General features: G+C 41.7%; 1 protein-coding gene across 1 annotated transcript in view; it reads left to right on the forward strand.

The window, feature by feature from the left end:
• LOC106586624 (immunoglobulin superfamily member 3) overlaps window positions 1-12,821 on the forward strand; it is a 135,115-nt gene that overhangs the window by 64,225 nt on the left and 58,069 nt on the right. The window lies entirely within an intron of this gene.

Consider the following 12,821-nt stretch of genomic DNA (forward strand, 5'->3'; position numbering starts at 1 on the left):
AAGAACACCATCCCAACCGTGAAGCACGTGGGTGGCAGCATCATGTTGTGGGGGTGCTTTGCTGCAGGAGGGACTGGTGCACTTCACAAAATAGATGGCTGCATGAGGAAGGGAAATGATGTGGATATATTGAAGCAACATCTCAAGACATCAGTCAGGAAGTTAACCTCAGCGTCCCACCTACTCAACAGCCAGTTGAATCCTGTGGCGCGTTATTCAAATCCTTAGATATGATATTACTTCAACTTTTCAAAAATATGACTATTTTACACCATTTTAAAGATAAGACTCTCGTTAATCTAACCACACTGTCCGATTTCAAAAAGGCTTTACAACGAAAGCAAAACATTAGATTATGTCAGCAGAGTACCGAGCCAGAAATAATCAGACACCCATTTTTCAAGCTAGCATATAATGTCACATATACCCAAACCACAGCTAAATGTAGCACTAACCTTTGATGATCTTCATCAGATGACAACCCTAGGACATTATGTTATACAATTCATGCATGTTTTGTTCAATCAAGTTCATATTTATATCAAAAACCAGCTTTTTACATTAGCATGTGACTAGCATGTGACTAGCATTCCCACCGAACACTGCCGGTGAATTTACTAAATTACTCACGATAAACGTTCACAAAAAGCATAACAATTATTTTAAGAATTATAGATACAGAACTCCTCTATGCACTCGATATGTCCGATTTTAAAATAGCTTTTCGGTGAAAGCACATTTTGCAATATTCTCAGTAGATAGCCCGGCATCACAGGGCTAGCTATTTAGACACCCAGCAGCTTTAGCACTCATCAAAGTCAGATTTACTATAAGAAAAATGTTCTTACCTTTGTTGTCTTCGTCAGAATGCACTCCCAGGGCTTCTACTTCAATAACAAATGTTGGTTTGGTCCAAAATAATCCATCGTTATATCCAAACAGCGGCGTTTTGTTCGTGCGTTCTAGACACTATCCTAAAGGCTAAATAAGGGTGACGAGCATGGCGCAATTCGTGACAAAAGAATTCTAAATATTCCATTACCGTACTTCGAAGCATGTCAACCGCTGTTTAAAATCAATTTTTATGCAATTTTTCTCATAAAAAAGCGATAATATTCCGACCGGGAATCTGCGTTTAGATAAACAGACAAAGGAAAAGAAACCATTCGGTCGAAGCGGGCACGCGCCTAAGCCCATAGTACTCTGAGTGGCCACTTGCCAAAAGCGATAAAGTGTTTCAGCCAGAGCCTGCCTCGATATCGTTCAACATTTTCCCGGGCTCTGAGACCCTATGGAAGACGTAGGAAGTGTCACGTTATTGCACAGATCCTGAGTCTTCAATAAAAAGAGCCAAGATGAAACACTACTTCTCAGACAGGCCACTTCCTGCTTGAAATCTTCTCAGGTTTTGGCCTGCCATAGGAGTTCTGTTATACTCACAGACACCATTCAAACAGTTTTAGAAACTTTAGGGTGTTTTCTATCCAAAGCCAATAATTATATGCATATTCTAGTTACTGGGCAGGAGTAGTAACCAGATTAAATCGGGTACGTTTTTTATCCAGCCGTGCAAATACTGCCCCCTATCCCCAACAGGATAAAGCTTGGTCGCAAATGGGTCTTCCAAATGGACAATGACCCCATGCATACTTCCAGAGTTGTGGCAAAATGGCTTAACTTCTTGGGGCTATGTGGGACGCTAGCGTGCCACCTGTGGTGCACCCTATCAACAGCAGGTGCATTTCAAGAGCGGCAAATTTGAAACCAAATAAATGTCAAAATTCGAATTTTTCAAACATACAACTATCTTACACCCTTTGAAAGATAAACATCTCCTTAATCTAACCACGTTGTCCGATTTCAAAAAGGTTTTACGGCGAAAGCATAAAGTTAGATTATGTTAGGAGAGTACATTGACAATAGCTGTGTTTTGTCAATTCAAAGACAGGCGTCACCAAAACCATAAAACCAGCTAAAATGATGCACTAACCTTTTACAATCTCCATCAGATGACACTCCTAGGACATTATGTTAGACAATGCATGCATTTTTAGTTCTATCAAGTTCATATTTATATCCAAAAACAGCGTTTTACTATGGCATTGATGTTGAGGAAATCGTTTCCCTCCAATAACCGGCAGTCAAGTCAGCACCACAAATTAAATAATTAAAATTAGAAAACATTGGTAAAATATTATATTGTCATTTAAAGAATTATAGATTTACATCTCTTGAACGCAATCAACTTGCCAGATTTAAAAATAACCTTACTGGGAAATCACACTTTGCAATAATCTGAGCACTGCGCCCAGAAAAATATGCTTTGCTATACAGACAAACGGCCATGTTGGAGAGATCTAAAATCGAAAATACTATGTAAATAATCCATTACCTTTGATTCTCTTCATCAGATGTCACTTCCAGGAATCCCAGGTCCATAACGAATGTAGTTTTGTTCAAAAAAGCTCATCATTTATATCCAAAAAGCTCCGTGTTGTTAGCACATGATCTAAGCCAGCCGGACTTCTCGTCATGAACGAGGGGAAAAAATATATTTACGTTCGTTCAAACATGTCAAACGTTGTATAGCATAAATCATTAGTGCCTTTTTTAACCAGAACATGAATAATATTCAAGGTGGACGAATGCATTCTCTTTTATAACGTATTGGAACGAGGGTACCCAACATGAACTCGCGCGCCAGAGTCTAATCGGCCATCACCGTTCCATGGCTCTTGTTCGGTCAGATCTCCAGTCAGAAGACTCAAAACACTTTGTAAAGGCTGGTGACATCTAGTGGAAGCAATAGGAAGTGCCAAAACATTAATCAACCCCTGTGTGTTTCAATGGCATAGGCTTAAAGGTAATTCAACACATCAGGTATCCACTTCCTGTCAGAAAATGTCTCAGGGTTTTGCCTGCCAAATGAGTTCTGTTATACTCACAGACACCATTCAAACAGTTTTAGAAACTTTAGGGTGTTTTCTATCCATATATAATAAGTATATGCATATTCTAGTTACTGGGTAGGATTAGTAACCAGATTAAATCGGGTACGTTTTTTTATCCAGCCGTGAAAATACTGCCCCCTAGCCCCAACAGGTTAAGGACAACAAAGTAAAGGTATTTGAGTCACCATCACAAAGCCATGACCTCAATCCTATAGAAAACTGTGGGCAGGCAGAACTGAAAAAGTGTATTCAAGCAAGGAGGCCTACAAACCTGACTCAGTTACACCAGCTCTGTCAGGAGGAATAGGCCAAAGTTCTCCCAACTTATTGTGCGAAGCCTGTGGAAGGCTACCCAAAATATTTGACCCAAGTTAAACAATTTAAAGGCAATGCTACCAAATACTAATTGAGTGTATGTAAACTTCTGACCCACTGGGAATGTGGTGAAAGAAATAAAAGTTGAAATAAATAATTCTCTCTACTATTATTCTGACATTTCACATTCTTAAAATAAAGTGGTGATCCTAACTGACCGAAGACAGGGAATTTTTACTAGGATTAAATGTCAAGAATTGTGAAAAACTGAGTTTAAAAGTATTTGGCAAATGTGTATGTAAACTTCCGACTTCAACTGTATATATATATATTAGTACAAGTCAAAAGTTTGGACACACCTACTCATTCCAAGATTTTTCTTTATTTTTTTACTATTTTCTACATTGTAGATTAATAGTGAAGACATCAAAACTATGAAATAACACATGGAATCATGTAGTAACTAAAAAAGTTTTAAACAAATCTAAATATATTTGGGTGCCAGGCACAGCCAATCCAAATTAGTTTATCACCACCAAATTGCTTAATTACAGACAGAAATACTCCTCAGTTTCATCAGCTGTCCGGTTGGCTGGTCTCAGACGATCCTGCAGGCGAAGAAGCCAGATGTGGAGGTCCTGGGCTGGCGTGGTTACACTACTACTCATTCAAGGGTTTTTCTTTATTTTTACAATTTTCTACATTGTAGAATAATAGTGAAGACATCAAAACTATGAAATAACACATATGGATCATGTAGTAACCAAAAAAGGGAGATTCTTCAAAGTAGCCATCCTTTGCCTTGATGACAGCTTTACACAATCTTGGCATTCTCTTAACCAGCTTCATGAGGTAGTCACCTGGAATGCATTTCAATTAACAGGTGTGCCTTGTTAAAAGTTAATTAATTGAATTTCTTTCCTTCTTAATGGATTTGAGCCAATCTGTTGTGTTGTAACAAGATAGGGGTGGTATACAGAAGATAGCCCCATTTGGTAAAAGACGAAGTCCATATTATGGCAAGAACAGCTCAAATAAGCAGAGAGACAGTCCATCATTACTTTAAGACATGAAGGTCAGTCAATACGGAAAATTTCAATATCTTTGAAAGTTTGTTCAAGTGCAGTTGCATAAACCATCAAGCACTTTGATGAAACTGGCTCTCATGAGGACCGCCACAGGAACTTATCCTCTGCAGCAGAGGATAAGTTCATTAGTTAACTGCACCTCAGATTGCAGCCCAAATAAATGCTTCACAGAGTTCAAGTAACAGACACATCTCAACATCAACTGTTCAGAGGAGACTGCGTGAATCAGGCCTTCATCGTTGAATTGCTGCAAAGAAACCATTACTAAAGGACACCAATAAGAAGAAGAGACTTGCTTGGTCCAAGAAACAAGAGCGATGGACATTAGACCGGTGGAAATCTGTTCTTTTGCTCTGATGAGTCCAAATTTTAGATTTTTGATTCCACCCGCCGTATTGTGACATTTTATTGATAACAACCTATTGATGGTAACTTAATGTATGGATTATTACTAATACTTGTGTGTCCGTGGGCACTTAGTGACTCAGTGCTGCCATTTAGTCTTGTAATATGCAGTTCCCATTTCAAGATATCTGATAATGAGGGTTTACCCATTACAGTCGATAGGAAAACACACACACACACACACACACAGGTTATTTTAATCTACTCCTTCTGTTCTTGTTCAAAATGAGAATTTCTTAAGTGTAACTTCAATGGTTAAATAAAGGTTTGATGTTAGGATAGGGGGTTTGAAGTTGACATTGCAGATCACACTGCTCAAGTTTTCATCTTTACCTCTCTTTCTGTCTCTCCATTTCTCTTTTACTCCCTCGTTTATCTGGCCATGTCACACCTGTCTCTGATGTTGTGGGACTCTACATGAAAGGCCGGCCAGAGGGACCAGCGACAACACTTCAGAGAGAGAAATGTGAGAGAGGGGGATGGGGTAGAAGATAGATGGAGAAAGGAGGATGAGGGAGATGGGGTAGAAGAGATGGAGAGACGGGGATGAGGGAGAGGGGGTGGAAGAGAGATGGGTCAGAATAACAAGAGGGGAGAAAGCAAGGGGGAGGGGAGAGATTCCAGTCCACACACCCACTGTTATTTAACGCGCCTGGTGAAACCTTTTGAAAATCTGGTGGGTAGCAAATAAAACCATATTTCAACCACCGAATGTAAGCATGTTGTGATTGTAGCCTGTTTCTAGACTGCTCATCATAGTACTATATCTTACTTAAGAGAAAACAAGTCCACTACTAGCAGCAGTAGTATGGGCTTGGCCAGGTGCCTGTCCTTGAATTCTCTCCCAGATTTAGGCCAAGTCCACACTCCTGTAGTGTATGTGCGCAGGCATGCACATCGTGCATGTGTCCATTGCCTCATCCTTAATCTTACTCAGATTGAGGTCAAAGAGCGACTGGGAGAATCTCAAGGAGATCACATCTGTGTTTACTAGGGCTGCACGATATGGGCAAAAAAATAGAATATACATTCTTTTTTTTACCAAATATTGTGACCACGATTTTAATTATGATAATAGATCAAAACACTTGGGTAAACTGTTGGAATCATAAAAATACATAAATCATTCTAATTTGTTGGTTGAAATACAGTGGACACTTGGAATGCAGTTTTGTTTGGCATGACAATTAATTAAAAGTAAGGGTGGAGATGGTTGTGACAGAGTAGGAACCAAAGTGTTGGTCAGTGTTTCCCATGGGACCCTAATTATACTGAACTGAAATATAAGCTAAACATGCAAAAATTTTAACAATTTTACTGAGTTACTGTTCACATAAGGAAATCAGTCTATTGAAATAAATTCATTAGGCCGTAATCTATGGATTTCACATGACTGGGCAGGGATGCAGACATGGGTGCCAATCCGAATAAGTTTATCACCACAAAAGGGCTTTATTACAGACAGAAATACTCTTCAGTTTCATCAGCTGTCCGGTTGGCTGGTCTCAGACGATCCTGCAAGTGAAGAAGCCAGATGTGGAGGTCCTGGGCTGGCGTGGTTACACTACTACTCATTCAAGGGTTTTTCTTTATTTTTACAATTTTCTACATTGTAGAATAATAGTGAAGACATCAAAACTATGAAATAACACATATGGATCATGTAGTAACCAAAAAAGGGAGATTCTTCAAAGTAGCCATCCTTTGCCTTGATGACAGCTTTACACACTCTTGGCATTCTCTAGCTTCATGAGGTAGTAATTTCTTTCCTTCTTAATGCGTTTGAGCCAATCAGTTGGGAAGATGGCGCCGGAGGAGATGGCTGCCGTTTTACGGTCACCTAACCAATTGTGCTGTTATGTGGGGTTTTTTTCGCGATATTTGTAAATTATTTTGTACATAATGTTTCTGCCACCGTATCTTACGTCAGAAATGAGCTTCTGGATATCAGGACCCAGAGTTATTGCTGTGCAGAGCATACGTTTATTAGAGTTACCAGTCTCAGAAATTGCAGCCCAAGTAAATGCTGCACAGAGTTCAAGTAACAGACACATCTCAACATCAACTGTTCAAAGGAGAATCAGGCCTTCATTGTCGAATTGCTGCAAAGAAACCACTACTAAAGGACACAAATAAGAAGAAGAGACTTGCTTAGGCTAAGAAAAACGAGCAATGGACAATAGACCGGTGGAAATTGGTCCTTTGGTCTGATGAGTCCAAATTTGAGATTTTTCGTTCCAACCGCCGTGTCTATTGTGAGACGCTGCGTGGGTGAACGGAGGATCTCCGCATGTGTATTTCCCACCATAAAGCATGGAGGAGGAGGGGTTATGGTGTGGGGGTGCTTTGCTGGTGACACTGTCTGTGATTTATTTAGAATTCAAGGCACACTTAACCAGCATGGCTACCATAGCATTCTGCAGTGATACGCCCTCCCATCTGGTTGGGCTTAGTGGGACTATCATTTGTTTTTCAACAGGACAATGACCCAACACACCTCCAGGCTGTGTAAGGGCTATTTTACCAAGAAGGAGAGTGATGGAGTGCTGCTTCAGATGACCTGGCCTCCACAATCTCCCGACCTCAACCAAATTGAGATGGTTTGGGATGAGTCGGACTGCAGAGTGAAGGAAAAGCAGCCAACAAGTGCTGAGCATATTTGGGAACTCCTTCAAGACTGTTGGGAAAGCATTCCAGGTGAAGCTGTGTGTAAATCTGTCATCAAGGCAAAGGGTGGTTATTTAATGAATCTCAAATGTAAAATATATTTGATTTGTTTAACACTTTTTTTTATTACATATTTCCATATGTGTTATTTCATAGTTTTGATGTCTTCACTATTATTCTACAATGTAGAAAATAGTAAAAATAAAGAAAAACCCTTGAATGAGTAGGTGTTCTAAAACGTTTGACCTCTAGTGTACACATGGTCTGCGGTTGTGAGGCCGGTTGGACAGACTGCCATATTCTCTAAAATGGCGTTTGAGACTGCTTATTTTTTTAAATATATTTCACCTTTATTTGACCAGGTAGGCCAGTTGAGAACAACTTCTCATTTACAACTGCAACCTGGCCAAGATAAAGCAAAGCAGTGCGACAAAAACAACAACACAGAGTTACACATGGGATAAACAAATGTACAGTCAATAACACAATAGAAAAATCTATATACAGTGTGTGCAAATGTAGTAAAATTAGGGAGGTAAAGGCAATAAATAGGCCATAGTGGTGAAATAATTACAATCTAGCATTAACACTGGAGTGATAGATGTGCAGATGATGATGTGCAGGTTGAGATACTGGGGTGCAAAAGAACAAAAAATAAATAACAATATGGGGATGAGGTAGTTGGGAGTGCTATTTACAGATGGGCTGTGTACAGGTACAGTGATCGGTAAGCTACTCTGACAGCTGATGCTTAAAGTTAGAGAGGGAGATATAAGTCTCCAGCTTCAGTGATTTTTGCAATTCGTTACAGTCATTGGCAGCAGAGAACTGGAAGGAAAGGCGGCCAAAGAGGTGTTGGCTTTGGGGATCAAATTCAAATCAAATTTATTTTTATATAGCCCTTCGTACATCAGCTGATATCTCAAAGTGCTGTACAGAAACCCAGCCTAAAACCCCAAACAGCAAGCAAAGCATGTGAAAGAAGCACGGTGGCTAGGAAAAACTCCCTAGGAAAAACTCCCTAGAAAGGCCAAAAACCTAGGAAGAATCCTAGAGAGGAACCAGGCTATGAGGGGTGGCCAGTCCTCTTCTGGCTGTGCAGGGTGGATATTATAACAGAACATGGTCAAGATGTTAAAATGTTCATAAATGACCAGCATGGTCAAATAATAATAATCATAGTAGTTGTCGAGGGTGCAACAAGCACGTCCGGTGAACAGGTCAGGGTTCCATAGCCGCAGGCAGAACAGTTGAAACTGGAGCAGCAGCACGGCCAGGTGGACTGGGGACAGCAAGGAGTCATCATACCAGGTAGTCCTGAGGCATGGTCCTAGGGCTCAGGTCCTCCGAGAGAAAGACAGAAAGAGAGAAGAGAGAATTAGAGAGAGCATATTTAAATTCACACAGGACACCGGATAAGACAAGAGAAATACCCCAGATGTAACAGACTGACCCTAGCCCCCCCGACACATAAACTACTGCAGCATAAATACTGGAGGCTGAGACAGGAGGGATCAGAAGACACTGTGGCCCCATCCGATGATACCCCCGGACAGGGCCAAACAGGCAGGATATAACCCCACCCACTTTGCCAAAGCACAGCCCCCACACCACTAGAGGGATGTCTCCAACCACCAACTTACCGTCCTAAGACAAGGCCAAGTATAGCCCACAGCGATCTCCGCCATGGCACAACCCAAGGGGGGGCGCCAACCCAGACAGGAAGACCACGTCAGTGACTCAACCCACTCAAGTGACGCACCCCTCCCATGGACGGCATGGAAGAACACCAGTAAGCCAATGACTCAGCCCCTGTAAAAGGGTTAGAGGCAGAGAATCCCAGTGGAAAGAGGGGAACCGGCAAGGCAGAGACAGCAAGGGCGGTTCGTTGCTCCAGCCTTTCCGTTCACCTTCACACTCCTGGGCCAGACTATACTTAATCATAGGACCTACTGAAGAGATAAGTCTTCAGTAAAGACTTAAAGGTTGAGACTGAGTCTGTGTCTCTCACATTGGTAGGCAGACCATTCCATAAAAATGGAGCTCTATAGGAGAAAGCCCTACCTCCAGCCGTTTGCTTAGAAATTCTAGGGACAATTAGGAGGCCTGCGTCTTGTGACCGTAGCGTACGTGTAGGTATGTACGGCAGGACCAAATCGGAAAGATGGGTAGGAGCAAGCCCATGTAATGCTTTGTAGGTTAGCAGTAAAACCTTGAAATCAGCCCTTGCCTTAACAGGAAGCCAGTGTAGGGAGGCTAGCACTGGAGTAATATGATCACATTTTTTGGTTCTAGTCAGGATTCTAGCAGCCGTATTTAGCACTAACTGAAGTTTATTTAGTGCTTTATCCGGGTAGCCGGAAAGTAGAGCATTGCAGTAGTCCAGCCTAGAAGTAACAAAAGCATGGATTAATTTTTCTGGCGTCATTTTTGGACAGAAAGTTTCTGATTTTTGCAATGTTACGTAGATGGAAAAAAGCTGTCCTTGAAACAGTCTTGATATGTTCTTCAAAAGAGAGATCAGGGTCCAGAGTAACGCCGAGGTCCTTCACAGTTTTATTTGAGACGACTGTACAACCATCCAGATTAATTGTCAGATTCAACAGAAGATCTCTTTCTTTCTTGGGACCTAGAACAAGCATCTCTGTTTTGTCCGAGTTTAAAAGTAGAAAGTTTGCAGCCATCCACTTCTTTATGTCTGAAACACAGGCTTCTAGCGAGGGCAATTTTGGGGCTTCACCATGTTTCATTGAAATGTACAGCTGTGTGTCGTCCGCATAGCAGTGAAATTTAACATTATGTTTTCGAATGACATCCCCAAGAGGTAAAATATATAGTGAAAACAATAGTGGTCCTAAAACAGAACCTTGAGGAACACCGAAATTTACAATTGATTTGTCAGAGGACAAACCATTCACAGAGACAAACTGATATCTTTCCGACAGATAGGATCTAAACCAGGCCAGAACTTGTCCATGTAGACCAATTTGGGTTTCCAATCTCTCCAAAAGAATGTGGTGATCGATGGTATCAAAAGCGGCACTAAGATCTAGGAGCACGAGGACAGATGCAGAGCCTCGGTCTGACGTCATTAAAAGGTCATTTACCACCTTCACAAGTGCAGTCTCAGTGCTATGATGGGGTCTAAAACCAGACTGAAGCGTTTCGTATACATTGTTTGTCTTCAGGAAGGCAGTGAGTTGCTGTGCAACAGCTTTTTCTAAAATTTTTGAGAGGAATGGAAGATTCGATATAGGCCGATAGTTTTTTTATAATTTCTGGATCAAGATTCGTCTTTTTCAAGAGAGGCTTTATTACTGCCACTTTTAGTGAGCTTGGTACACATCCGGATGACCAGTGAAATATACCTGCTGGAGCGCGTGCTATGGGTGGGTGTTGCTATGGTGACCAGTGAGCTGAGATAAGGTGGGGATTTACCTAGCAAAGACTTATTGATGACCTGGAGCCAGTGGGTTTGGTGATGAATATGTAGCGAGGACCAGCCAACGAGAGCATACAGGTCGCAGTTGTGGGTAGTATATGGGTCTTTGGTGACAAAACGGATGGCACTGTGATAGACGACATCCAATTTGCTGAGTAGAGTGTTGGAGGTTATTTTGTAAATGACATCACCGAAGTCAAGGATCGGTAGGATAATCAGTTTTACTAGGGTATGTTTGTCAGCATGAGTGAAGGAGGCTTTGTTGCAAAATAGGAACCCGATTGGAGATGCTTAATGTGATTCTGGAAGGAGAGTTTACAGTCTAACCAGACACCTAGGTATTTGTAGTTGTCCACATATTCTAAGTCAGAACCATCCAGAGTAGAGATGCTAGTCTGGCGGGCGGGTGCAGGCAGCAATCGGTTGAAGTGCATGCATTTAGTTTTACTTAGATAGACCAACTAACTAGCGTTTTGCAAAACGCAAAGTGGATTTAACTTCTTTAGGGAAACAGCCCTAATGTTGGAAACAAACATCATTATGTTGCCATCCAGAGTCACATTTCATTATTTTCCAATCTATAGCACACAATATTTTACATACAGCAGGTTTGTAAAGGACCAAAGAGTTTGTTCTGTTTCGTACAGCCCTAATCGGACCCTCACACCATGACCCCAGTGGGTCATGTCTGATTGGTTAAATGCATTCCAGACAGTATTTGATTGGCCTTGGGGACAGTAGAGTAGGTGGAGGTATGTTTTTTCTCTGTGTCAAGCCATCCCAGCTGTTTTGTGGACATGTGCCAACCGAGGGGATGTAGAGCAGAGAAGCAAGTTTTTGTTTTGCAGTTATTCAGTGTTTGGGTGGTTCAGGGGGAGGGGGACCAGGGAGATGGGATCAGGTGAGAGATATATGGGAGGTGTAGGCTGTTTTAGGGGTGACCTCGGTAGTGTGGAGTTGGTGGGTTGTTATGGCAACAGGAGGCTGTAGCATAGGAGGGTTGTTGTGGAATGAGTAGGCTCTCTTCTTTTTCTCTCTCTCTCTCTTTCCCACTCTGTCCTGTGTTAGAAATCTCTCTTCCTCCCTTTTTTCCCGCCCTCATATTGATTGGGCTAGTAGTGTGGTCTCTCCGTGTATGAGAGGTGATCTCTACTAGGCTTTTTACTCACCAAATGAGGCCTCCGTCATGCCTTTGAACCTTCTCTCCCTACATTGGGCATTTCAGATTCTGTCTGAACGCTATGTATCACAGGCATGATATGGAGACTCCCATATCAAGCCTCCATCGTTCAGACTCAGAGACTCTTCATAAGAGACTTTCCCCTTAGTGACAGGGATTGCCTATAACTGATTTAATAGTAAAGTGTGATCAAACACACATCCTTTAGTGGGGTGAAAAAAGTTGGTGTAAAAGAAATAGAGCCCACACAGTCATAAGCTCCACCACGCAGCTTTATGAATAAACACACAGCGTTTTCATCCTGCAGGGATGTTCGTCTGGTCGTTTCACCGGGAGTGTACCACACCCATATTGATAGACATAAGACAAGCGCCTATTAAGGCAGTCTATACATATTTAAGTTGAAAAGGGCAACACAAAAACAATAATATATACACTGAGTGTATAAAAAGCTAATATTGAGTTGCACCCACCACCTTTTGCCCTCAGAACAGCCTCAATTCATCGGGGCATGGACTCTACAAGGTTTCGAAAGCGTTCCACAGGGATGCTGGCCCATGTTGACTCCAATGCTTTTCACAGTTGTGACAAGTTGGCTGGATGTTCTTTGGGTGGTGGACCATTCTTGATACACACGGGAAACTGTTGAGAGTGAAAACCCAGCAGCGTTGCAGTTCTTGACACAAACCTTACTATACCCCATTCAAAGGCACTTAAATATTTAGTCTTGCACATTCACCCTCTAAATTGCACACATACACAATTCATGTCTC

The sequence above is a fragment of the Salmo salar genome, chromosome ssa25 (assembly GCF_905237065.1).
Source record: "Salmo salar chromosome ssa25, Ssal_v3.1, whole genome shotgun sequence".
Lineage (NCBI taxonomy): Eukaryota > Metazoa > Chordata > Actinopteri > Salmoniformes > Salmonidae > Salmo > Salmo salar.